Source organism: Eptesicus fuscus, chromosome 19 (assembly GCF_027574615.1).
Source record: "Eptesicus fuscus isolate TK198812 chromosome 19, DD_ASM_mEF_20220401, whole genome shotgun sequence".
NCBI classification, from domain to species: Eukaryota; Metazoa; Chordata; class Mammalia; order Chiroptera; family Vespertilionidae; genus Eptesicus; species Eptesicus fuscus.
The window spans coordinates 28,848,429-28,874,701 of record NC_072491.1 but is presented as its reverse complement, the minus strand read 5'-3'; the positions used below and the strand labels follow the sequence as shown (position 1 = coordinate 28,874,701).

The following is a 26,273-nucleotide window of genomic DNA, read 5'->3' as shown; positions in this document are numbered from 1 at the left end:
GCGGCGAGGAAATCTGGCCCGCTAATTTCTCTGGCAATACTTTCTCTCATGAAGTTTATAAACTTTGGGGAGAACACAAAGAAGAAAATCAGCAGTTATCACATGACAAGTGCTGGGATATGGGATGGTCTGGGAATGTGTTGGTCAGGCCCCTAAACCAGACCCAGGTGCATCTGGGATGACTTCCCGGTAGAGGTCATGTCATCAGTATGAATAGAAATTAAGCAGGAGAAAAACATAAGGGGAAAAGAAGAATGTTCCAGGCCGAGATAACAGCATTTATAAAGACTGAGATAAAAGAGAGCAAAGTGTATGTAAGAAGCTGTAATTCTTTCAGAAGAGCAGGAACATAGAGATGCCAGCAAAAGCTAGCGAAATAGATATCTGTGACCTCAAACTCAAAACCAAGTACCTAGTAGGCTCACCTGCTGGTGTCTCCACAGGAAAAGGCTAAAAGGACCCCAATTTCACATGCTCTCACCATCTACATCCCTCTTTCCAACCCCGGTTCTCACCATGCTAAGCTCACCATCTACATCCCTCTTTCCAACCCCGGTTCTTCTGTTTGAGTTCTCAATCATAGAGAATAATGCAATGAAAGTACTTTCCTATCTACTTCCTAAGTATTTCTTGAACCAACCTTGTTTCTATCTCTACTTTCCGAACTCTATAGAGGCATCTTCCCTGGTGTCACTGTCCCACTCTGGGCCCAACCAAGCCCCTTTCTACACTTCAGTTCTAATCCTGGTCATCTTCCCAAAACCCAAATCTGAAGATCATTCTCCTGCTCAAACCTTTCACAGCTTCTCAATGCACTCAGGGTACAATCTGAGCACCTGATCATATATTACGGTGCTTATCTCACGTTTGACCTGGACTGGGTATTGTGGTTACCCTCCTCCCTAACTCACTGGTCGCATGCATACTGTCCTCCGCTTGATTTCCTGAGCCCCGAATGTTTTCCTCACAAAACCTTAGTGCCAGTGTGACCCCCTCTGCCTGCAACACCCTCCTGCTATCCTGGTCTGGTTAATTCTGACTTATCTTTCAAGTCTCAGCTTCAATACTCCTCCTTCCAAAAAGCCATGTGTGGTTCTATCATACACCTGTTCTTCTACATCGCTGTGTGGTGCACTACAGTTTCCTGTTTCTTTCTCACCGAACTGTCAGCTTCATCATGACAGGAACTCTGCCAGTCTTGCTAATGTTGACAAACCAGCCCAGAAGCACAGTGCTCGGCTTAGAATGCAGCCCCTAATACTGCATTGCACTGGCAATACATTGCTGACCTGCAAACATGCTCAAGATGCATTGGGCAGTGAGAAAAGCATGTTTCCACATAGGATTTATGGCATTATCCCATTTTGTAGAGGAAAATGTTCTCTGAAAAGAAATCTCAAAGGACAAATACCAACATAATAACTGAAACAGTCAGCCTATGTACTAAGGGGGTGCAGTCATCTGTCTTTTTGCTTTTATTTTTGTTTATCAGTGCTCTCTGGAATTATGAGGCATGAGCATTTTTTCTGTAATAATAATAATGAAAATCAAAGAAGACTTTTATAGAAAAGTAATTTAGGAAATTCAAGATTTTGAGCTGCAAATGTCTGTTATTTCAGAATGCACAAGCTTTGCCAAGAACAGACTTCTGAGTTAATTTGTTAAATCTACAAAAATAAGAGAATTTACTCAAATCCTGACTCTTGAGTTCAAGGATTGGAATTCTCAAAGTTCATTGTTACCTTCTGCTTGTATTAAAAAGGAAAATATTGCTGCTTCCCTAGAAACAGGTTTTGTTTTTCTGTGTTGGTGTTATCTGTACTCAATTTTTCCTCTTTTCATTAAATCTGTATGTTTTGGAAGAATTCTTTAAGTACTATCAGATAGCACTTCACCTTCAAGTTATTTTTCTTATACTGATTGACTAGGTCTCACAATATTCCCAAGCAAGACAAGACCAAGCAATACCACAGCCCTTCTCACTATGTGGATCTATTGTTCAGGCCATTGGGATGTTAATCAGGATGAGACAATCATATATTTAGTCTGCATTTGTGCTTGTTCAATGCCAACATCTTAATTTCAAGAACAGCATGATTTATCAGTTGTGTGTGAAAACCACTTCACAGCATATAGATGATCTTTGCTCTTTTTCCAGATCCTCTTAGAAATCTCAGCTTCCTGGTTTCTCACCTCCCCTCACCCCCTGATGTAAAACAGCAGGTTTTTAGGCAGTAACTACTTTGGGAGGAGGGGAGGGAGTGGGACATGGGTCCTGTGGCTACTGACTGTAAATGATTGAGAAGGTTAACCACATACCCACTAGCACCATTAACACATTAACCCTCTGGCCAGTTTCTCTTGGCACCTAGAGGAGAATGGTGTTTGCAAAACTGTAACAGAAACCCAGCTAAGTTTTGGAAGGGGGGAATAGAAGGGAGTGTAGGCAATCAGCTAAGGGAAAGGGTCTATGAAAGATGACTTAGCCTCTTAAGAGTGGTAAAATGAAAGAGTTGGAAAGGAAATAGCAAAGGCAGGTGGCGAACATTCCCCTTGTAATTTCCCCAAGCTTCTTACAGAAGTTGCTTTCAATAATAATATAGTTTGGAATAGTCTGTGGGCCCTATTGCAATGCTCAGAAGAGGGGAGTCGAGGACAGTTCCAAACCTGAATTTGAGGATGAAATACTCTTTCTAGAAAAAAAGGAAGAGAAATCTAAACATTCTGAACAAGATGAATCAATGGTGGATATTTCAAAAAGGATATAGTCCTTAGAAGATGAACCAAAATCACTCATTTCACAAGTAACTGAAGCCAAAGCGACCTTCAAAATGTTTCAAATGAATAAAGAATGACTTAAGATAGCTAGAAAGATGTTTTAAATGAAAATTCCAACTTCAGGAAAGCCAGAAACAGCTTTTACAAGAAGCTGAAGAATGGAACAAACAAGTGAGTGAATTTAATAAACAGAAAATAACATTTGAAGACTCCAAAATATATGTAAAACAAGTTCTATGTGATAAAATCAGATCAAATTCCTGACTGAATACTTGCTAAAATGCAAGATTGGACTGCTGTACTTGGAGAAGACTTAATGGATGAAAACTGGAATTGGAACTGAAGAATGATTCAGAAAATAGTGCACTCTTAGGTTATCAACCAAAAAAAAAAAAAAAAAGAACTTTGAAGAAGTTGAATCATGCTGCTAGTGTTTTTAAGGCTTCTTTAAAAACCCTAGAGGAAGAAAGAAGTCAAATATATACTAAGTAACTGAAGTAGATTTTAAAAAAAAAAGAAAGAAAGAGCTTACAGAGTGTATTAAAAATCTCCAGACTTGCCCGCCAGCATGACTCAGTGGTTGAGCATTGACTTATGAACTAGGAGGTCACGGTTCAATTCCTGGTCAGGGCACATGCCCAGGTTCTGGGCTCAATCCCCAGTGTGGGGCATGCAGGAGGCAGCCAATCAATGATTCTCTCTCATCAATGATGTTTCTCTCTCTCTTTCCCTCTTCCTTCCTCTCTGAAATAAATGTATATTTAAAAAACAAAATCTCCAGACTTGAACAGCATCTCTGCAGTGAGAAAAATGAACATTTTGGAAATGAGAATCAAAAGCTCAACACAAACTTACAGTAATGACTGAGCTGTATCTAGGAAATGAAATGATATTTCACAGGAAGTTGACAGTAGAATGAAATAACTGGTTAAAGAAAAAGGAAAAACTTTCTAAAGCAGATGAAAAGCTACGTCAGCCATGTAGCTGAAGTGCTGGAGACCAACAGAAAGTGAGCCAAAGATCTTGAAGAATTGGAGAGAACCATTCATTCTTATCAAGGGAAGATTATTTCCCATGAGAAAAAATTCACATGATAAGTGGTTGACAGATTGGACTGCTAAAAGAAACCTCAATGATTTAAAGAAAGAAAATTCTTCCCTAGCCGGTTTGGCTCAGTGAATAGAATGCCAGCCTGCAGACTGAAGGGTTGTGGGTTTGATTCTGGTCAAGGGCACATGCCTCAGTTGCAGGTTTGATCCCTAGCCCCCCGAGGTGCGTGCTGAAGGCAACCAATTGATGTCTCTTTCTCATCGATGTTTCTCTTTCTCCCTCTTCCTTTCACTCTCTCTAAAAAATCAATGGGAAAAGTGTCCTTGGGTGAGGATTAACAAAAAAAATTTTTTTAAAAAGAAAGAAAATTCTTACATCAGACAAAAATTAACTAAAACAGAGCTTAAATTTAAACTTTTAGAAAAAGGTCCTTAGGCACTTGATGTTCCCGATACAGCATTTGGCAGAGAGCATTCCCCATATTGTCCCTCACCATTGGGTAGACCTTAATCTGAAAGGAGAGCTTTTCTCTCCCCTCCATCTTTGTTGGAGGATCCACTCAGACTCTCAACTTTGCTTCCAGGAAGAGAGGGAGAAGAGGTTCAAGAGGCCCAGGGAATCCTCAAGACTATCAGATTTCTAATGAAAGAGAAGAATCAAGCTATGACCACTTAACTGCTCCACACAGGGAACCCTCTGACTGGAGTCACTTTCACCTCCTTGGGAACAGGATCATTGAATGATGACTCCTCCATCAGGCCAAACTTATCCTGATCCAGCAATTCCACTTCTGGGTATGTTCCAAAAGAATCAAAAGCAGGGGTTTGAACAGATACTTGAACATCCATGGTCACAGCAACATTATTCACAATAGCCAAAAGGTGGAAACCACCCAAGTGTCTACTGATAGACAAATAGATAAACAAAACGTGGTATCTACATACAATGGAATATTGTTCTGACACATGCTACAACATGGATGAACCTTAGGATTTTGTGTTAAATGAAATAAGCTGGACACAAAAGGACAAATACTGTGTAATTCCACTGCTATGAAGCACCTAGAAGATTCAAATGTATAGAGACTGAAAGTAGAATAGTGGTTACCAGGAGCTGGGAGGGAGAGGGGAGTTCGTGTTTACTACTATCATTTTATGTAAACGAGACCACAAAACCATATAAAATATTATAAAAATTGTGTACAATTCTGAAAACTTTGCTACTTTTTTCAAAATTCAGACTTCAGTTTCCAACCTTGACAGAGTAACTGGTACCAGCCCTAGCTTCCCTGCATTCAAAATATAAAGCACATGTTTCCAAGCATTGGACAACAGGAAACAGAATGTGGTAATCCTAGAGAAAAGGGAAATACTCGAAATGAGCCCCAATTTAGCCTGGCTTTCAGCCCAGGGACACACTCAAACTGCAGCACAGGGAGCAGAGAACTCTGAACTCTATGACGTGTAGAAGCAGACTCTGGAGTTCGGGTGAAGCAGCTGGAATTTATAGGGAAAGGGAGAAGGGATGGCAGAAGTCTGAGTGGGTTTGCCCCATGGTCCTGGGCTGAAGGCTAGACTGCAACAGTCCAGAGAACATTCTAATAGGCCCTGCAGAGAAGAGCGGCTGCAGGCTGAGAGCTCCACAGGGGTCCTCGGGTCACTCAGGCTGGGAGATGTTGGATTCCTACCATTCAGAGTGGAGGGACTTTGCTAGCACTGCAGGCATTCAACTCAGACCTGGGAAGGCCATGCTTTCGGAGTGAAGCACATGCCCTGGAAAAAGGCATGTTCTTTAGGACTAAGGACAAAAGGACTAAGAGACAAACAGAAACAAACCCATCTGGTAGGATCAAGAGAACCCACTAATAATTTAACTGCTTGCTAGAATAAAACTCAACATCCTTTAAAAGCAGATGGCATAATCTAACACTCCCTGAACATCAGTATACAATGAAAAATTACTGGATATGCAAAGAATCAGGAAAATGTGACCTATAATCCAGAAATTATGTATTTTCCACATGCATATCCATTTCAGTAAAAAGACTGAAGAGATACCTAAGACAGCAAAATAGCCAGGGTGCCTCCAGATCTATAAAGAATTTGCCAAAATCTATTAAATACATATTTATAAATGTATGTATAAAATGCTATACTTTTTACCCATTAATTATAGCATATGAATTTAATGAGATGCCAAAATAACCCAACCATATAATCATTTGTTTGTTTATTTTATTCAGTAGATTCCACATATAAGTGAAATTATATGGTATTTGTCTTTCTCTGTCTGACTTATTTCACTTAGCATAGTACCCTGTAGGTCCATCCATGCTGTCACAAAAAGTAAGAATTCATTCTTTTTTAGGGCTTAGTAGTATTCCACTGTGAATATGTACCACAGCATTTTATCTACTGATCTATTGATGGGCACTTGGGTTGCTTTCATATCTTGTCTATTGTAAATAATGCTGTAATAAATATAGGGGTGTATATATTATTTCAAATTAGTGATTTGGATTTTTTAAATATATATTCACAGAAATGGAATAGCTGGGTCATAAGGCAATTTTATTTTTTTAATATATTTTTATTGATTTCAGAGAGGAAGGGAGAGGGAGAGATAGAAACATCAATGATGAGAGAGAATCATCGGTCAGCTACCTCCCACATGCCCCCCACCGGGGATCAAACCTGCAACCCGGGCACATGCCCTTAACCAGAATGAACCTGGGACCCTTCAGTCCACAGGCTGACGCTCTATCCACTGAGCCAAACCGGCTAAGGCGGCAATTTTATTTTTAATTTTTGAGGAACCTCCACACCAATCTTCATTCCCATCAATAGTACACAAGAGTTCCCTTTTCTGCACATCCTCACCAACACTTACTGTTGTTGACTTACTGATGATAGCTATTCTGACACGTGTGAGGTGGTATCTCATTGTGGTTTTGATTTGCATTTCTCTGATGATTAGTGATGTTGAGCAACTTTTTATACAGTATATCTATTGGCAATCAGTATGTCTTCCTTGGAGAAGTACCTTATTGAGGTTTCTACCCAGTTTTTAATTGGGTTGTTTGTTTTTCTGGTGTTAAGTTGTCTGAGTTCTTCATAAATTTTAGATATTAACCCCTTATTAGATGTATAATTAGTAAATATCTTCTACTCAGTATGTTCTCTTTTAGTTTTGTTGATAGTTTCCTTTGCTGTGCAAAAGCTTTTCAGTTTGATGTAGTCCCATTTGTTTATTTGTTCTTTTGTTTCCCTTGCCCAAGGAGGTATATCAGAAAAATAGTGCTAAGAGACATGTCTGAGATTTTACTGTCTATGTTGTTTTCTAGGAATTTTATGGTTTTGAGTCTTACATTTAAATCTTTAATCCATTTTGAGTTGGTTCTTTTATATTGTGTAAGAAGGTGGTCTAGTTTTATTTTTTTGCATATATCTGTCCAAAATTTCCCAACACCATTTATTTTTTAAAAATTATTTTTGCCCTTTTGATTTTTTTTTTTTTTTACAGAGAGGAAGGGAGAGGGATAGAGAGTTAGAAACATCGATGAGAGAGAAACATCAATCAGCTGCCTCCTGCACACTCCCTACAGGGTATGTGCCCACAACCAAGGTACATGCTATTGACTGGAATCGAACCTGGGACCCTTCAGTCCGCAGGCTGACGCTCTATCCACTGAGCCAAACCGGTCAGGGCCCAACACAATTTATTGAATAGGCTCTCTTTACCCCTTTGTATGTTTTTGCCTCCTTTGTCAAATGTTAATTGACCATGTAGACGTGAGTCTATTTTTGGGCTCTCCATTCTGTTCCATTGATCTATACAGAGTGGGACAAATGTATATTTACAATTGTGAGTAACCAAAACACAGAGTTTATTCTTGATTATTATTTATTAATTATTGTACTATTTTCCATACAAATAACTGTAAACCTACTTTTGCCCCACTCTGTATACCTGTTTTTATGCCAATACCATTCTGTTTTAATTACCAGTATTATGGCCTGGTAGTATAGCTTGATAGGTAGTGTGATACCTCCAACTTTTTCTGCTGAGCTTACATCCTACAGAAAAGTCTGCTGGATGCACAAATATATGCAACTTTAATTGTCTGTACCTTAATAGAAGTTTTTTTAAAAAAAAAATTTTAAGAGAAAAGAATTGAAAGCAGGGACTAAAAGAGATATTTGTACCCATATTCATAGCAGCATTATTCAAAGTAGTTAAACAGTGTAAACAACACAATGTCTCTCAGTGAGTAAATGGACAAGCAAAATGTGGCATGTACATACAATGGAATGTTATTCAGCCTTTAAATGAAAGGAAATACCCATGCTAATATGGTTAATTAATATTTGACAAAGGAGGCAAAAGCATACAATCGGGTAAAGACAGTCTCTTCAATAAATGGTATAGGGAAAATTGGACAGGTACATGCAAAAAATGAAACTAGACCACCAACTTATATCATACACAAGAATAAATTCAACATGGATAAAAGACTTAAATGTAAGTTGCAAAACCATAAAATTCCTAGAAGAAAACATAGGCAGTAAAATCTCAGACATCTTAATTAGCAGTATTTTCACCAATATATCACCTATAGCAAGGGAAACAAAGGAAAAAATTAACAAATGGGACTACATCAAACTAAAAAGCTTCTGCACACCAAAAGAAATCATCAACAAAATGAAAAGGGACCCTACAGTATGGGAAAACATATTCACCAATGATACATCTGATAAGGTTTGATTTCCAAAATACACAAAGAACTCATACAACTCAACACCAGGAAGACAAATAATACAATTTTAAAAATGGGCAAGGACCTGAATATACACTTCTCCAAAGAGGACATACAGATGGCAATAGACATATGAAAATATGCTCATGGTCACTAATAATCAGAGAGATACAAATTAAAAACTATAATCACCTCACACATACCAGAATGGCTACCATCCATAAATCAACAAACAACAAGTACTGGTGAGGATGTGGAGAAAAGGGAACCGTTATGCACTGCTGGTGGGAATGCAGCCGCTGTGGAAAACAGTACGGAGGTTCCTCAAACAATTAAAAATGCGTCTGCCGTCTAACCCAGCGATCCCACTTCTGGGAATATATTCTTAGAAACACCAATCAGAAATAATATATTCATCCTGTGTTCATAGTAGCATTATTTACAATAGCTAAGGTTTGGGAACAGCCCAAGTGCCCATCGGTAGATGAGTGGACAAAAAAGCAGTGGTATAGCCCTGGCCAGTTTGCTAAGTGGTTAGAGCACCAGCCTGCAGACCAAGGGGTCTCAGGTTCAATTCCCGGTCAAAGGCACATATCTCAGTTACAGGTTCAATCCCCAGGCCAGGTGGGGGTGTGGTCAGGGTGGTGCAGAAGGCAACCACTGGATGTGTCTCTCTCATGCCCATGTTTCTCTCTCTCCCCCTCTCCCCTCCTCCCTCCCTTCCACTGTGTCTGAAAATCAATGGAAAAGATATCTTCGGATGAGGATTAAAAAAAAAAAAAGCTGTGGTACATTTACACAATGGAATACTATGCTGCTGTAAAAAAGAAGGATTCTTACCCTTTTAGACAACATAGATGGACCTGGAGACTATTATTCTAAGCAAAGTACGTCAGTTAGAGAAAGACAAATATTGCATGATCTCACTTATATGTGGAATCTAATGAACAAAATAAACTGATGAGCAAAATAGGTCCAGAGATATGATTACATGGAACAGAATAACAGATCTCAATGGGGTGGCAGGGGAGGGGAGGAAGAGACAGGAAGAGATTAACCAAAGACCATATATGCATATATGCATAACCCATGGACACAGACAATAGCATAAAGAAGGCTGGGGTGGGGCAGGGTTTGGGTGGGAGGGGCCCAAAAGGAAGAAAATGAGAGACATCTGTAATACTGTCAACAACCAAATAAAATAAGCTACTTAATTAAGTTAAATTAGTAGTTTAAAATAACAACTATTTATTTGCTCATGATTCTGCAACGCAGGAGGAGCTGAGTATTTCTTCTGCTGGTCTTGCCTTGGGCCATGCCATGCGGGTTCATTTGCCTGGCAGGTTAGCTAGGGCCTATGTTCAGCTGGAACGTGGGACAGCTGGACTTCTCAATATATACAGTTTCAGGACCTCTCCCTCTCCATGTGGCCTCTTTTGTAGGGTCTACCCAGTAGCCAGACTGCTTACCTGCTGGACTTCCATCAGGACTTCCCAGAGCAGAAAGACAGAACCTGTCAATCCTTCTTCATGCCTAGGTTTGCAGTCTCAAAACATGACTTGTACTGCTCTATGTTGGTCAAAGCACTCACAGGGTCAGCCCAGATTCACGGCGATGAGACTGAGACATCATCTCTTGGTGGGGAGTGATAAAGTCACCTTGTACAGTGACTATGGGATGGGAGACATTGCTGTAGCTGGCTTTGGACATGTGATCTACCACATCGGTATATTATTTGTGAAGGACTTAATAAGCGAGTGAAATATTTTAAAGGATAGCAGGGATTATGTATAATGCATCTAAAAAGAAACTTCAACACAACAAAAATCTGACATGAAAGATATATTTTACCTGCAGGAAATGGAAAACAAGGTTCCTGCTTTATTGTAGTTGAAAGATAAGATAGGCAGAAGACCAAGAAATTATAAAGCGCCCTAGCCAGTTTGGCTCAGTGGATAGAGCATCAGCCTGCAGGACTCAAGGGTCCCAGGTTTGATTCCAGTCAAGGACCTGCACCTTGGTTGCAGGCACATACCCAATAGGGAGTGTGCAGGAGGCAGCTGATCGATGTTTCTCTCTCATTGATGTTTCTAACTATCCCTCTCCCTTCCTCTCTGTAAAATATCAATAAAATATATTTTTTAAAAGAAATTATAAAGCTATTAGTTCACTTCACAAATGTTTTTGAATGTTTAATGTGCTAATCGTATACCACTAGGTAAAGTACAATTTTTCAAAGATAGCTTTCAAGCCCTGACTCTTACTTCTTTTCCAACTACAACTATCATAATTTTTTTCAAAAAGAAGCAATGAGAATATAGAAATCACAAAAACAGCTGTCATTTTTGGGGGGAGATTAATAGGTGTTTGGAATTATGCTAAGCTGGGTCTCTCTGAATCCTTTCAAACCCTGCAAAGTAAGCCCCAACATTAGTCATTCCACAGGTGACAAAACTGATGTTTTGAGGGGCTACATACTCTCAAAGTAACATTGACTGCCTGAAACATTTCATTTTATAATGGGTCAACTGAAGGAGCCTTCGTTATTGAGAACATAAGATCACATTTTAGAAATGTTATTGTTTGTATTGTTTTTTAAATATATTTTTATTGATTTCAGAGAGGAAGGGAGATGGAGAGAGAAATAGAAACCATCAATGATGAGAGAGAATCACTGATTGGCTGCCTCCTGCATGCCCCATACTGGGGATCAAACCCACACCTGGGCATGTGCCCTGACTGGGAATCGAACCATGACCTCCTGGTTCATAGGTCGATGCTCAACCCCTGAGCCACGCTGGCTGGGCTGTTTGTATTATTTTTAATTTGCAGTTTTACCCAGTCAAGTTTCCCTGGAATAAGAGTGCTCCTTCCCCAACTGTGATTCAGTCTTCAGAAGGTCCAAGGCCTTTCCATGATAGGACTGGACCACACTCATCAAACATCCACACACACTTCACGAGCAAACCATCCCACAAGGCGCCCTAATATTTAAAGCCAGTGAAAACTTGTACACGGTGACTACCAACACTACTGAAGTCTGAGTGGAAAAACACCAAGCTTTTCTCAAAGAGCCACACAATTGTCTTGGGTCCAAAATGGAAAGTGCTCTTTCTCCCTCTTCCTGCTTCTGCCTCCCACAAGGCTGCTGCATGGATCTCTGCTGATCCAGACTTTCCTCTCCTTGGGGTGGGATGCTTCCTCACGCATTCAGTAAGAGGAAGAGGTGGACAGAGAGTGGAGGCGGCCACTGAACAGCAGGGCCCTCGAGGCGGGAGATTGTGTGAGCTGAAGCCAGAAGTCCCTTGAGGGAGGCGTGAGCAGGGGGAAAGAATGGAGGGGCCTGCAAGGCCTGCACAGATAAGCATCTCGCATTCTCCCTCCTTTTCCTTGTTCCTCGGTGCGGCAGCAGGGGCTCGCCCACCCTGTGCCTTTTAACTGTCAAGGAGCCAATGCCAAGTGCTGGGCCAAGTCATCATCGATGACATGTGAGTTGTGTGTGTTCCAAATTGGCCTTCCTGCCTTTCTGCAAGAAAAACAAACTTGAGCTGGACCCCAACAAACATGACAGGAAAAATAACAACCCTTGTCGAGGGCTGATACTGAAAACGACTGGTCTCTCCACCCCAAGCCAGCCCCAGCAGGTCCCCATCTCTGGCTCCAGGAGAGGGTGGGAGCAGGAATTCTGAAACTCGGGAGCCTCCATGGGATAGTGTGTGGGGGCCATCAGGTTGTTCCTCCTGAGGTCACCTGTGCAGGGCACTGCCAGAGGCCCTTTTCAGCTTCCACAATGACACCACAAGACTTAAACACTATAGCATCAAGCCCATTTTACAGAGAGACCGGTACATGGCTTCAAGTAACACAGGGATTGAGCAACAGAGCTACATTAATTCTCAACAGTGTCATACTTCCTACTTTCATTTTTGCCTGTATTAGAAAAATGAGAAGTCAGAATGCATGCTATTGATGGACCCATCTCCCTAGATAATATGCTACAAGTCATTAATGCAAACTACTGGCATAGATAATAAAAAAAGAACGTGAAATTTATTGTTGTTGTTGTTATTTTGAATAACACTTCTTCATCGAACTTGTAAACCTCCCCAAACCAGAATCTGTTCTATTTTTCATTGGTGCTTTCCACATGACTTGACATGGTCCACCTATGTTCACAGCCAAAGCGTGAAAGCAATCTAAGTGTTCATGGATGGATGAATGAAAAAACAAAATGTAACATATGCATACAATGCAATATTATGCAGCCTTAAAAAGGAAAGAAATTCTGACACATGCTATGATTTGAGTAAAACTTTATGGACATTATGCTCAGTAAAATAGTCACAAAAAACAAATACTGTATGATTTCACTTCAATGAGGTACCTAGTTATCACATTCATAGAGACAGAAAGGAGAAGCATGTTGCCCTGGGGCTGGGGGAGGGAGAATGGGGAGTTAGTGTTTAAAGGTACAGAGGTTTAGCTTGGGGAGATGAAACCTTCTGGTGATGGATGGTGATTATGGTTGCACAACAATGTGAATGTACTTAATGCCACTGAACTACACATTTAAGAACGATAAAGATGAAAAATTCTTTGTTATGTGTAGTTTACCACCGTTTTTTAAAAGGATAAATATTGAAGCATCTAATAGATATATATTCAGTCCTGGCCAAGGGAGAGAAAATACTAAATTATGCAGAAGTCTTTCCTAGTGTGTGCACTCTAGGTTTAACTAACAATAATGGCTATATTCAAACTATTATCATCATTAGTCTGAGCTTTAAAGTGAATATAGAACAATTGCATTAGGAGTTTTGCAGATCTATTTTTTTAAAGATTTTAGAGTGTTCCTAAGAGGCTGTTCATAGGATGACACAGTCAGCCATTAACTCTTAAGGTTTGATGTAAAAAACAGAGAACAACAAAAACTTGTTTTGCTTATCCACACTGCATCTAGTAACTTTTCAGAAGGAAATGAAATTTTTTGAGTTGTGTTCTTTTATATCTTGAAAGATTCTTCTAAACACAAACTCTTCCATTCCCTTAACTCTTTTTAGAAAGCTGGTATAACTTCAATTCCAAAAAATGACAGGGACATTATGAAAAAAGGAAAATTATGGAGCCTTCTTACTCAGAACTTTCCAAACCAAATAATAATACACTCATTCTAGAAATATAGAAAAAAGATAATACTTTGCACTTAATTAAGTATATTCCATGAATGCAAGATTGGTTTAATATTTCAAAAGCAATTAGCCAACCAATTCATCACTAAATTATTTAATTTTAAAATTAACAGAATAAAGAAGAAAAATCATATGAACATCTCAATACATGCAGAAAAAAGCAGTTGATAAAATTCAACGTCTATTCCTTTTTTTAAAAAATATATCAATTTAATATTTATTTATCTTTTTCTTTTAATTGAATATTTTTTTGTGTTTTTTGTTTGTTTTTTGTTTTTGGTAGAAAGTGGAAGGGAGAAGGAGAGAGTGAAACTTCTATGAAAGAGAAACATCTATTGGCACATTCTCTACTGAGGATTGAGCCTGCAACCTGGGCATGTGTCCAAACAAGGAATCTAACTGGGTGACCTTTTGGTGCATGAGACGATGCTCAACAGAGCCACACTGGCCAGGGCTCAAATCTATTCTTGATAAAACTCTTAGCAAACCAAAAATAGGGAAGAACTTCTTTTACCAACCAAAGGGTATTTATAAAAAACCTACAACAAATATCATAAGTAATAGTGAAATGTTGAACGCTTAATTTTTGGGATTGGAATGAGACCAGGCTACCAGCTATCACTACTTCTACTGTAATGGTGGTCTAACCTGGATGGCAAGGCAAGAAGAAAAAATAAGTAAAATTTATATGAGGTGGAAAGTAAGAAATACAAATATTATTTACAAATAATGATTTCATGTAATGAAAACCCAAAGGGATTTACATATATATTTTAGAATTAATAAATTCAATTAATACTGACATAGATACAAATGAAATAATAGGACAACAGGGATGCACTTCCCCAAAAATAGTTCTGTGGGTGTTTTTTTTTGTTTGTTTTTAAGGAGATTCTTCTTCTTTTTTTTTCATATGTATATATTTTTTATTGATTTCAGAGAGGAAGAGAGAAGGAGAGAGATATAGAAACATCAATGATGAGAGAGAATCATTGATTGGCTGTCTCCTGTATACCCCCTACTGGGGATTGAGCCCGCAACCCGGGCATGTGCCCTGACCAGGAATCAAACCATGACCTCCTGGTTCATAGGTCAACATTCAACTCCTGAGCCATGCCAGCCAGGCTATTGTTTTGTGTTTTAGAAGGGGAAGTGGTAATACAAGTTTCCAAGATTTTGACAAACTCTTCCTTGAGTGAAACCTCATAAGTTGGTATACAGCCTTTTGCATACTTCTTTCTTCGTCACAGAGAATGTTAAAAAAGACATGTAGTCAAGGATTAAGAATTAGTAAAATTAGTAGTTTTTACTGCTTCCTCACATTCTCAAATGAAACTTACATTTATCTTTTCTGTCTGAGCATAGCTGTGAAGCCATAAACAATGACTCACACTGAAGTTTGGAGCCATTGACTTGAGCCAGCCTAAGGAACTAGTAGTTGTGCCTACCATGACTTTTGCCACATTAGTGCAAATGGCAGCACAGTGCAAAGGGTGAATATGTCTTAGTGTTATTATGAAAATAGTTTCTACCCTATGGACTCCCTGAAAGTGTTTCAGGATCTCAGGATCTATGGACCACTCTCTAAGAACTACTGATCTACCAAATTTGAACAAAGCCTTTGACCCAGCTAGTGTATTCCTAGGACTTTACCCAACAAATGCACCTTGATGCAACAGAGGTGAATCAAGAAATGTACAAGAATATTTACAGAAGTACCATTCATAATAGCCAAAATGGGAAACAACTTAAAATGTAAATAAAAATAGAATAAATAATAAATTGTGGAATATCCATACAATAAAATACTATAGAGTAATGAAAATAAATGTTTCAAAGTGACATGCAATTTATGAATAAATTAAGAAATGTAATATTGAGAGAGAAAAATGTTCAGAGTACCATTTCTCACAACAGCAAAAACTTGGAAGTAACCCAAATGTCCATCAAAGAGAAAATGCATGAAAAGTAATGTAGTATGTTTATACAAAGGAATATTATACAGGAGCCGAAACATATAAACTATGGAAGGAGACATCAATATGGAAGAAACTTAGCAATATAATGAATAAAGAAAGTTCCCAGTAATTACATAAAGTACGATGCTCTTTTTGAAAGTTACAAAAAATTACAAAATTAAAAGATATCCTATCTAATAAAAGAATAATATGCAAATTAACCATCACTCTGCTACACCCACAAGCCACGCCCACAGGCCATGCCCACCAGCCAATCAGAGCAAGTATGCAAATTAACCCCAACCAAGATGGCTGCAGCCACAGAGAACAGGAGGGAGGCTTGGGTTTCCCTGGAAATGGAGGAAGCCAAGCTTTTCACACACCCTGGCGGGCCCAGGCCTCCACTCAAAGGTACAAAGTTTCAATTATAGAAGGTAAATAAATTCCAACAGAAATGGCGGCAGCCACTGTGCTGGAAGAGCAGGAGGCTAGGGTTGCCCCAGGCAATGGAGGAAGCCAAGCTTCTGCAGCCCTGGCCGGCTCAGGCCTTTACTCCAGGCTACAAAGTTTCAATTATAGAAGATACATAAATTCCAACAGAAATGGCTGCCGCCACTGAGCGAGCAGGAGGCTTGGCTCCGCTCCAGGCTACAAAGTTTCAATTGTAGAAGATAAATAAATTCCAGATACCAGGGCCTCCCTTGGGTTGCCAGGGGGCATGGCTGGCCTGCAAACCACCACAGGCCCCTCTCCCAGGCCGCCCCACACCCCAAGGGAACCCCAACCCTGATCCAGGACACCCTTCAGGGCAAACCAGCTGGCCCCCACCCATGCACCAGGCCTCTATCCTATCTAATAAAAGAGTAATATGCAGATTGACCATCACTCCAACACAAAAGATGGCTGCACCCATGTGGTCAAAGATCCTGCCCCCATGTGAACACAATATGGCCACCACAAGATGGTCAGCAGGGGAGGGCAGTTGGGAGGGACCAAGCCTGCAAGGGAGGGCAGTTGTGGGTGATCAGGCAAGCAGGGGAGGGCAATTGGGAGGCACCAGGCCTTCAAGGGAGGGCAGTTGAGAGGGACCAGGCCTGCAAGGGAGGGCAGTTGGGGGCAATCAACTCTGCAGGGGAGGGCAGTTAGGGGTGACCAGGCCGGCAGAGGAGGGAAGTTGGGGGCAAACAGGCTGGCAAGGGAGCAGTTAGACACAATCAGGCTGGCATGGGAGTGGTTAGGGGGTGATCAGGCTGGCAGGCAGAAGCGGTTAGGAGCAATCAGGAAGGCAGGCAGGCAAGCAGTTGGGAGCCAGCAGTCCTGGATTGTGAGAGGGATGTCCAACTGCCCGTTTAGACCCAATCCCACCGGGATCCCTCAAGGGGTCCCAGATTGGAGAGGTGTAGGCTGGGCTGAGGGACACCTCCCCTCTCCCCCGTGCATGAATTTTGTGCACTGGGCCTCTAGTCCTATATAATAAAAGGCTAATATGCAAACTGACCAAATGGCAGAACGACCGGTCACTATGATGCGCACTGACCACCAGGGGGCAGATGCTCAATGCAGGAGCTGCCTCCTGGTGGTCAGTGTTCTCCCACAGGGGGAGCGCCGCTCAGCCAGAAGCCCGGCTTATGGCTGGCGAGCACAGCGGCGGTGGCGGGAGCCTCTCCTGCCTCCACAGCAGCACTAAGGATGTCCAACTGCTGGCTTAGGCCCGCTCCCCAAGGGTTCTCCTGGACTATGAGAGGGTGCAGGCCAGGCTGAGGGACACCCCCCCCCCCCCGCCCACAAAAGCACAAATTTCATGCACCAGGCCTCTAGTATCATTATATAAGAGAATGATTAACACAAGATTTAGGTTAGCTACTTCCTATGGTGATGGGAAGAGGCATAGGGTGTCAGAACTCATTGTCAGATGTTGGTTGTTTTCAAGATCCTAGCTTTTGTGTTTTGTGGTGGGCTCACAGAGGCTTAATATATTCTATCCATAAGTAAATAAATAAATAGGTGATACGTGGGCAAAATTTGAGACTGCAAGGAATAAGAATTCGGATTAATCCAATTATCTGCCTCTGAAGTCAGTCTTTCATTAAAAAATATAATAGGTATAAGAAATGTAACCGCTGTGTTTTAAAAAATTGGATGAAAAGTAAAATGTATACAAATGAGGATCAAATTGAATTTGAAAGATCAAATTGGGCAATTCTGTCAGGAAAAAAGAAAGGAAAGAAGGGTGGAGAAAGAAAATATGTTTAAAATTAAGAATTATTACCGATAGATATAGAAGTACCGAAATCCAGGTAATAAGTACCACCAAAAGAAAAAATATATAAATGAGGAGAAAAAAACAATAGAGACAAATATTCCATAATTAAAGAATTATTAAGACCCCATAATTTGCCAAAGAGGAAATGTAAATGGGAAAATAGCACACATCTAGAAACACTTTAGTAATATTTAAGAACAATTAAGAAAAAGAAAATTCTAAAATTTGTATGGAAAAATTATCAAACAAGAAGAGCCAAAAGAGTTTAAAAATAGAGTGGTGGGGTGTATTTGTCCTACCAGATGCCCAAGCACATCATAAAGCAGGCATGCTTGAAACACTGGGTTATCTGTGTGAATAGTCAATGGCACAGACTAGAAATTATAGACACCAACTCATATACATAAAAGAACTTAATATATTGCAGAAGTCACTTTACCAATCAATGCTTAGGAAGGTTATTGGTGTTGGATAACTGGATAACAAGGTGGGAAGAATTAATTTGTGTCCTGTATTATTAGTTTGCTAGGGTTGCCATAATAAAGTACCACAAACTGAATGGCTTAAACAACAGCAGTTTATTTTCTCATATTCTGGAGGCTGGAAGTCCAAAATTAAGGTGTTGGCAGGGCCATGCTCCCTCTGCAGGCTCTAGGGAAGGATCTATTCCCGCTCTCTCTCTCCTGCCTTCTGGTAGTTCCTTGGCTTGTGGCACCAAAATTCCAGTCTTCACATGACACTCTCCATGCATGTGTGATCATGCATGTGTGCGTGTCTACATTTCCTTTTGTTATAAAGACACCAGTCATATTGGATTAGGAGCCCTTCCTACTCCAGTATGATCTCATCTTAACTACTTACATCTGCAACAATCTATTCCCAAATAAGGTCAGATTCTGAGGTATTGGGGTTAGGATTTCAACATATGAGTTTCAGGGGCACACAATTCTCCCTATAACATATCTCTACCTTAGTTTTTACACCAAAATAAGTTACTCAAAGATGAAAATTCTGAAAAAAGAAAAAGTACAAAAAGAGCAATGGGGTAATTGTTTTTGAAAAACCCCAAAATGAGGATGATCAAGTTAAATACAACAATTAAATTAAATTAAATTATCACAAAAGCCAGAGCCATAAAAACAAACAAAAATGCATTGAAATAATCGTGTTATTTTTTAAATTTTACACGATGGGAACCCTATAAATAAAAAATAAATGATAAACAAAGAAAAGGATATTTTGCGACTTATATCATAGAGAAAAAAAAAGTGTATCTCCTCTCACTCAAAAAAAGAACACCAGTAAAATGGAAAAACAAGCAAAGATACCAAAAGAACAACCAAACTGTCAAAAGCACAGAGACTTATTTTTCTGTGATAAACTGGCTCTGAAGACATCCCAAATATTAACTCACAAACATGCTTTGAGCAGAGGACCCACAGACAGAACAATCCCCCAAGGGGATCAAACCAAAGAAGACAATGGTCTTACTGAGATATAAACACGAAAAGTAAAGCTCAAAAGAAAAGAACTCCATTTAGTACATAGAAATGCTGTCATATTTTTCACCTCCAGAAAGTTGCTTAAATTCTCTAAATGAGTTAAGATGTCAATACATGAAATGCGCATAACATTACTTACTTTACTGAACTTCTTGGTTATTAAAGGTGATTCTACAAAGATTCAGGAAAATAAATAGCACACTTCGTAATTTTACAATAAATATTCATTATGTAAAGCCCTCAGAACAGTGCCTGATGCTATAGTTAGTACACACCAAAAAAAAAATTAGCCATTACTTTCATAATCATTATTGTTATTAATATTATCTCTTCCCGATATGTTTTCTTCTAGAGCTTTGCTATTTGAAATACAAAGTTTTCCTGGTGTAATGAAAAGTGATCTCAATAGATGGCTCTCTGGCACTTTCACTTTCTCAAGGGAAACTCATTTGCCCTGTGAGAGGGTAGGCTCCAAGGTTTGTCCATGCCTAGCAGACCTTGAATTAAAGAGTCCTCAACTAGGGAAAGTTCTACATAAACTTTCATCTCCCCTACATCTGAAGCCGGGCCAACTATTTCTTGGGATTATTTATAATAACTCACTTTTAATGATAACAGAAAATGCAAGTTACAATAAATTATTTTCAGTCCATAAAACATGTATTCAGTATCCACAGATAAATGTTTTTAAGTGGCCTGAAAGGAAGAAGAGGAGACTTTTCCAGGATTCATACTTCGTGATCCTAATAATCTCTATCATTCTGGATGCACATCTTATGCCCAGATAGTGATTGGAGAGTACAAACCCATCATCTGCCCAGGTTATAATGTGGTGCTGCATAGTCATACGTGTACTGAGGCAGTCAAAATAGCCTCAATTAGCTTGGTAGACAAAAAAATCAGGAGGAAGAAAGTAAGAGTCGACCCTATTTTGTGAAATAAGATCCTTTAAGGACAGCAGAAACCGTTTGCCTCGAGACCTTAATTTCTATTTGTTTATTTTAAAGTTAGTTTTATTTTATTTTATTTTATTTTATTTTATTTATTTTATTTTATTTTATTTTATTTTATTAATCCTCACCTGAGGACATGCTTAGAGAGAGGAAGGGAGGAAGAGGGAAACAAAAATGGCTGCCTTGCACACACTCCCCGAATCAGCAACATTTTGGTGCACAGGACAACACTCAACCAACTGAGCCTCTCCAGGCCGCCTTGCGACCTTTAAAGACTTCCCTCAGGTGGGTCAATTTCCCTAAGAGATGAGGGTAAGACCACTGCAATTGGAAATGTTCTGAACCTGGTGCCAGGGAAAGACTAAGCACTATCTTGATGACCCTGCACAAAACTGACTGCAAAAGCCTACTTCATACCACCTTCTCTTATTTTCTGCCCATTGACAAATCTCTCCCAATATTTTGCAAAGACAAAATGCACAGCAAATGTCCACATTATGGCACCTTCTTCATATTGAGAACTCGGCTGTGCCACTGTTGAATTTTTCTCAAGATTTTTTTCTTCCCCTCTCAAACTGCTTTCTTGGCCAGGTTCGATAATAGTTTTGTAAGTAATGAGGATGTAATTGCCTACAATAATGAAAATCTACAGAAATTTTTAAATTTTTTATTTTCCCCTTAGACATACTTAGTATATTCCTCCCCAAGCAGATCACTCTGAGTGTGCAAGCATGTGTGCACATATTACAGACAATTACCATGTTAAAAAATACTCAATTTACTCCCCACACCCACCAAAATAAACCAACAACAAAATACTATACTTTGTCCAGTGGGATATAGCATGTTACATGAAGAAATAGACAACACTCAACCCCTCAGTCTCATGGCTCTACTACTTATAATATGTACTTAAAAAATTAGAAATAAATTTAATTTTTATATCAAAGCTAAAATTAAATAGAGATATTGATTAGTCAAACTAAAATGAAGTGCTTATACAACAAAATTTGAGACCCTAGACTTGGATATGTTCAGAAAATTATAAATCAATTGTGACCCAGCCTGAGAGGCCTTGTGAATTCTACTCATTGTCGTGGATGGGTCAAAAAACCCAGCTATTTGTCTAAGAAATCCAGGCAAACCTGCAGGGAAAATAAACAAACTTCGGAAGAATTGTTCCAAATATAACTCTATAGAAACACAGAAGGAAATAGATTTAGAATCCCCAAGTTGAAAATGTGGTAAAATTTTAGGGCCACAGGGAATGCACAGCCCTCAGGAAGGAACCAACAGGTAAGCCAACACCAGGTGAGCCCCGAAATGAGGAAGCCAGGCGCATGTCCTAAGCCACCTTTTCCAAGTCAGGTCTCCAATGGCCCAACTTAATGTACCTTTGCAGTGATCAGTTCATTGTGCCTAATAATTTGGATACCGCCATTGAGAGCTTACTGATTAACCTCTTAAATATTGTAGGTTTCAAAGACAATAAAAAATCAAATTATTATTTCCTGGCCATGCACACTAATAAAGAAAGTCACTGAATAGTTCACTCAGAGGAAAAAGTCAGGGGGATGAAGGGGAAGGTGTGGTGGTTTGGGGAATGAAAACCAGCACTCTGAATAAGGCAGAGTCCACAGTAAAAGATTGGTTAAAACACAGGCCCCATTGTCAAAAAAAAGTCTTGGTTTAGACCCAATTAGTGTCAGTTGGTTAAAATCAGTTCTGATGAAATACAATATTTAGTTTTTTGGTATCTCCTAGGTCAGTGGTCGGTAAACTCATTAGTCAACAGAGCCAAATATCAACAGTACAACGATTGAAATTTCTTTTGAGAGCCAAATTTTTTAAACTTAAACTTCTTCTAACGCCACTTCTTCAAAATAGACTCGCCCAGGCCGTGGTATTTTGTGGAAGAGCCACACTCAAGGGGCCAAAAAGCCACATGTGGCTTGCGAGCCGCAGTTTGCCGACCACGGTCTAGGCAAGTGCTGATAGGAATGGAAAGTTTTCTTTATGTATATGTCATAACAACCACATGCAATGTAGCACATATGAGAATATCCAGAATACACACACACGTCACAGTAGTGAGTTTAAGTGAAGGGAATGCGATAGCTTTTAATTTTTGTTTTTGCTCTTCTTTCCAATTTTTTTTTTTACACTGATCACATGCTGTTTATGTTGCAGTAAAAAGTTATTGTGAATTGGTGCAATGCAGATGGCTCACTTCTCTCTCCCCTGAGGATCTAAAGTCGAAGCTTGCTCTCAGATTTTATTGGCTTCCAGACAGACAGAAATGACAGCTTGGCTTCTGAGGTCTGGATTTTTGCCTCAAATCCACAACTCTAGCCTCACTGCATGACAGCCACAAAGGAGGCAGATCTGAAGGTGATTATGGAGCACTAACAATGTTTTGGGAACAATTCCAGTTCTTCACACCACCCACATGAATACCTGGAAGCTCAGTGTTACTGTGGTGAAGCTCTGGGCCCACGCGAGCTGGCCGCTCCTTGGGAACAGAGAGGGAGCTGACACTCAACATGAGGAATTAAAGACCGAGGACAAAGCTTCCTTACCATCCGGGTCAAAAACTAGATTTCATGACAGGGAGACACAACTCCCAGTAATTTATCTTTTCTTTATCCTGTAACTGGCATTTCAAGTCTATTCCCTGATTGTATCCATAATTGCTGGGTGGAGGTTTTTGGTGTGTGTGTGTGTGTGTGTGTGTGTGTGTGTGTGTGTGTGTGTTTTAATGCAGTGGAATGTCTTTTCTAAACCAAATCAGACCTGTAATTTGCAAATCCCTAGAGACCAAGCAGGATGGTAAGGGCAGACCCCAGATTTATCAAGAATAAAGAGGGAGCAAAGTTCAAAGATTTGGGAAAATACAAATAGGAACTACCGGATGGTATTAACTTAAGTAAACCAAATGTAGAGTTAAATAGGCCTGCTGGTGTGAAAGGTGACATCATTACTCAACTTCAGCCTCCTAAAACAATGAAGAAATGTGAATAAAATTACCTACCAGCATAAATCATTCTAACCCAACCCAAATGCCGGGGAGGACTAAGGAATTACCTACTTGTACAATCAAAGATAGATGAGTCCGTCCCCCACCCCTCCCGGCTCTTTGCCGGAGCAGCAAAGATTAACCTGGCCTTACCGAAGGAATTCAGGCAATGATAAAGGGCAGAGAGGGCAGGAGTCCAGAACAGTCCAAAATGTCCCACTACAAGAACATTTTTGTTGAATTAAATATTCTGTTATTTTAAGAATATAAAGTGGAATATAAAAATTGATATCCATTCATGCCAATCGTGATTTTTAAAAAAGTAATACATGGTCAAATAAGTTTTTCCCCATAATTTCTAACAAAAATGTATCTTCTCCCTTAACTTTATCTAAGATGATTTTTTCAAGGTTTTTCCAATTTCTTACAATAAAAGTTTTATATATATATATATGTATATATATATATATATATATATACATATATATATATAAAGTTATAAACTTGGATGATAGAATTTCTATATTTTTATCCATTTCCATAAAAATGTCTAATAAATGGTAAATTAATCACTTTGCTTGCAACTCTAATAATTTATTCTTTAGAATTTTCAGATCATAAAGAGACCAAGCACCAACTAAACAAACTTATAAAGATTTGACTTGCCCTGGCCAGTTTGGCTCAGTGGTTGGAGCATCGGCCTGCAGACTAAGGGGTCGTAGGTTTGATTCTGGTCACGGGCTCATGCCTCAGTTGCAGAGCTCGATTCCTCAACCCCCTTCCCCCGGTGGGGCGCATGCAGGAGGCAAACCAGTCGAGATGTGCATGTTTCTCTTTCTCTCTGTCTCTTCCCCTCCCTTCCATTCCCTCTAAAAAAATCAATGGAAAAAATATCCTCAGGTGAGAATTAACAACAACAAAAAAAGATTTGACTCGCCAAAACTATATACTCTTGTGCAATAGTTAAATTTTATTTTAGAACACTTTCCATACAACTTGTCAAAAATCCTAACAAAAAGGCAACCATATATCAGTTTTCAACTCACTCTGTAAAGTAATTTAGCTATCCAATCAAGGGAAAGTTAAAAGTAGAAGATCCAAAACAATGAGATACCACACATACTTATGAGAATGGCTAAAATCCCCAAAACTGATGCTACCAATTGCTGGCCAGTGTTGTGGAGTAATAGGACCATTCATTCATTGCTGGTGGGAATGCAAGATAGTATAGCAATTTGGAAGACAGTGTAGCAGTTTCTAAAAAGCTAAACATGGTCCTACAATAAGATTCTGTAATCATGTTCTTAGGTATTTATCCAACTTATTTGAAAACTATGTTCACAGTAAACACCTGACTGTAAATGCTTATAGCACCTTGATTCAACTGCCTAATACTGGAAGCATCCAAAAAATATGCTTCATTAGGTAAATAATAATCCAACTGTGGTAAATAATAATCAAATAATAATCAAACTGTGGTAAATAATAATCAAATAATGGAATATTTTTCAGAGACAACAAGAAATGAGTTATCAAGCCACAAAAAGACATCGATGAATCTTAATGCATATTACTGAGTGAAAGAATCCAGTCTAAAAATGTTACCCATTGCATACTTCCAATGATCTGACATCTGGAAAAGGCAAAACTATAACAACAGGGAAGAAGAGCACTTATGGGGGATGGTCTTTGAACAGGTGATGCATCAGGAATGATGTTTAGGATGCTGAAACGACTCTGTATGATACCAAAATTGTGTATGTATATAACACTATCCATTTGTCAAAACTCACAGAACTTTACAACATAAAATGACTCTTACTATATGCAGAGTTTTAAACAATCATTTAGAAGGTGGGGTGTCCCAGAATGGAATACAGACTATGAAAAGATAATCTAATGTGTTACAAATGCATAAAACAACCTTACAGAAGGGTGGGTTTACTAATTAGAATAGGTACTGACCTAACTAAATTTGGAAATAAGAGGAGCCTGTCAAGCTAAAGGCAAATAAAACTGTATATGAGTACTGTATTCTGATTAATAGTGTTTCCTTCCCATGGGTGTGCAGGTTAAAATTCCGATACCACTACACATGTGTACTGGAATTGAACAATTGAGTATATGGATGGCAGATGATGGGAGTCATATTTTGTACTGCTGAAGTGGGAATTTACAGAGAAGCAAGAGGAAGACACTGGAATAATTGATGTGGAAACGTATTGAGTTGGAGACCTCAGTATGAACTCATATTTCATTTAATTATGGATTCAGATAGGCACACAGAAGTATTTATAAACATACTGTACATATATACACAGGTTAGTATACACACATATTTGCTGGCTCTGTCAGCTAAAAGGGGCCTGACACTCCAGTAGCAATGAGCAGACCTAGCACCTAGATCTTGGTTTCTAATACCATTCAGCAATAAAAGGAGCCAGAGTTTCTTGGAGAAATGGCTAATTCTAGGACTGGGGCAGGCAATATACAAGGTAAGTCTGGAGCATAACGTTTTGTAGTACCAGGAAATATGGAAATGCTAAAAAAAAAAAAAGTACACAAAACAAACAAACAAAAACCGCACATTGATGGAATATGCAAAGGGTCCTAATTAAAGAGTTCCTAACAGCAAAAGCTATAACAATTTGAGCTACAAAATAAATTAGTATTTGATTAAATAAACAAATGGGGAAGAAAAGACCAATTTCCCATGCAGAAGCATTCCAAATAATTTATGTGGATACATCACCCAAAAGGAGGTACAGCATAACTCTCCACACCTGAAATGTCCATTGCACATAATAA

General features: G+C 39.2%; 2 pseudogenes; both read left to right on the top strand.

Annotated features, from left to right (window-relative positions):
- The first annotated feature begins 355 nt into the window (after positions 1-355).
- Positions 356-3,350, top strand: LOC129147282 (cTAGE family member 2-like; annotated as a pseudogene).
- LOC103287715 (cTAGE family member 2-like) overlaps positions 3,347-26,273 on the top strand; it is a 67,461-nt pseudogene continuing 44,534 nt past the window's right edge.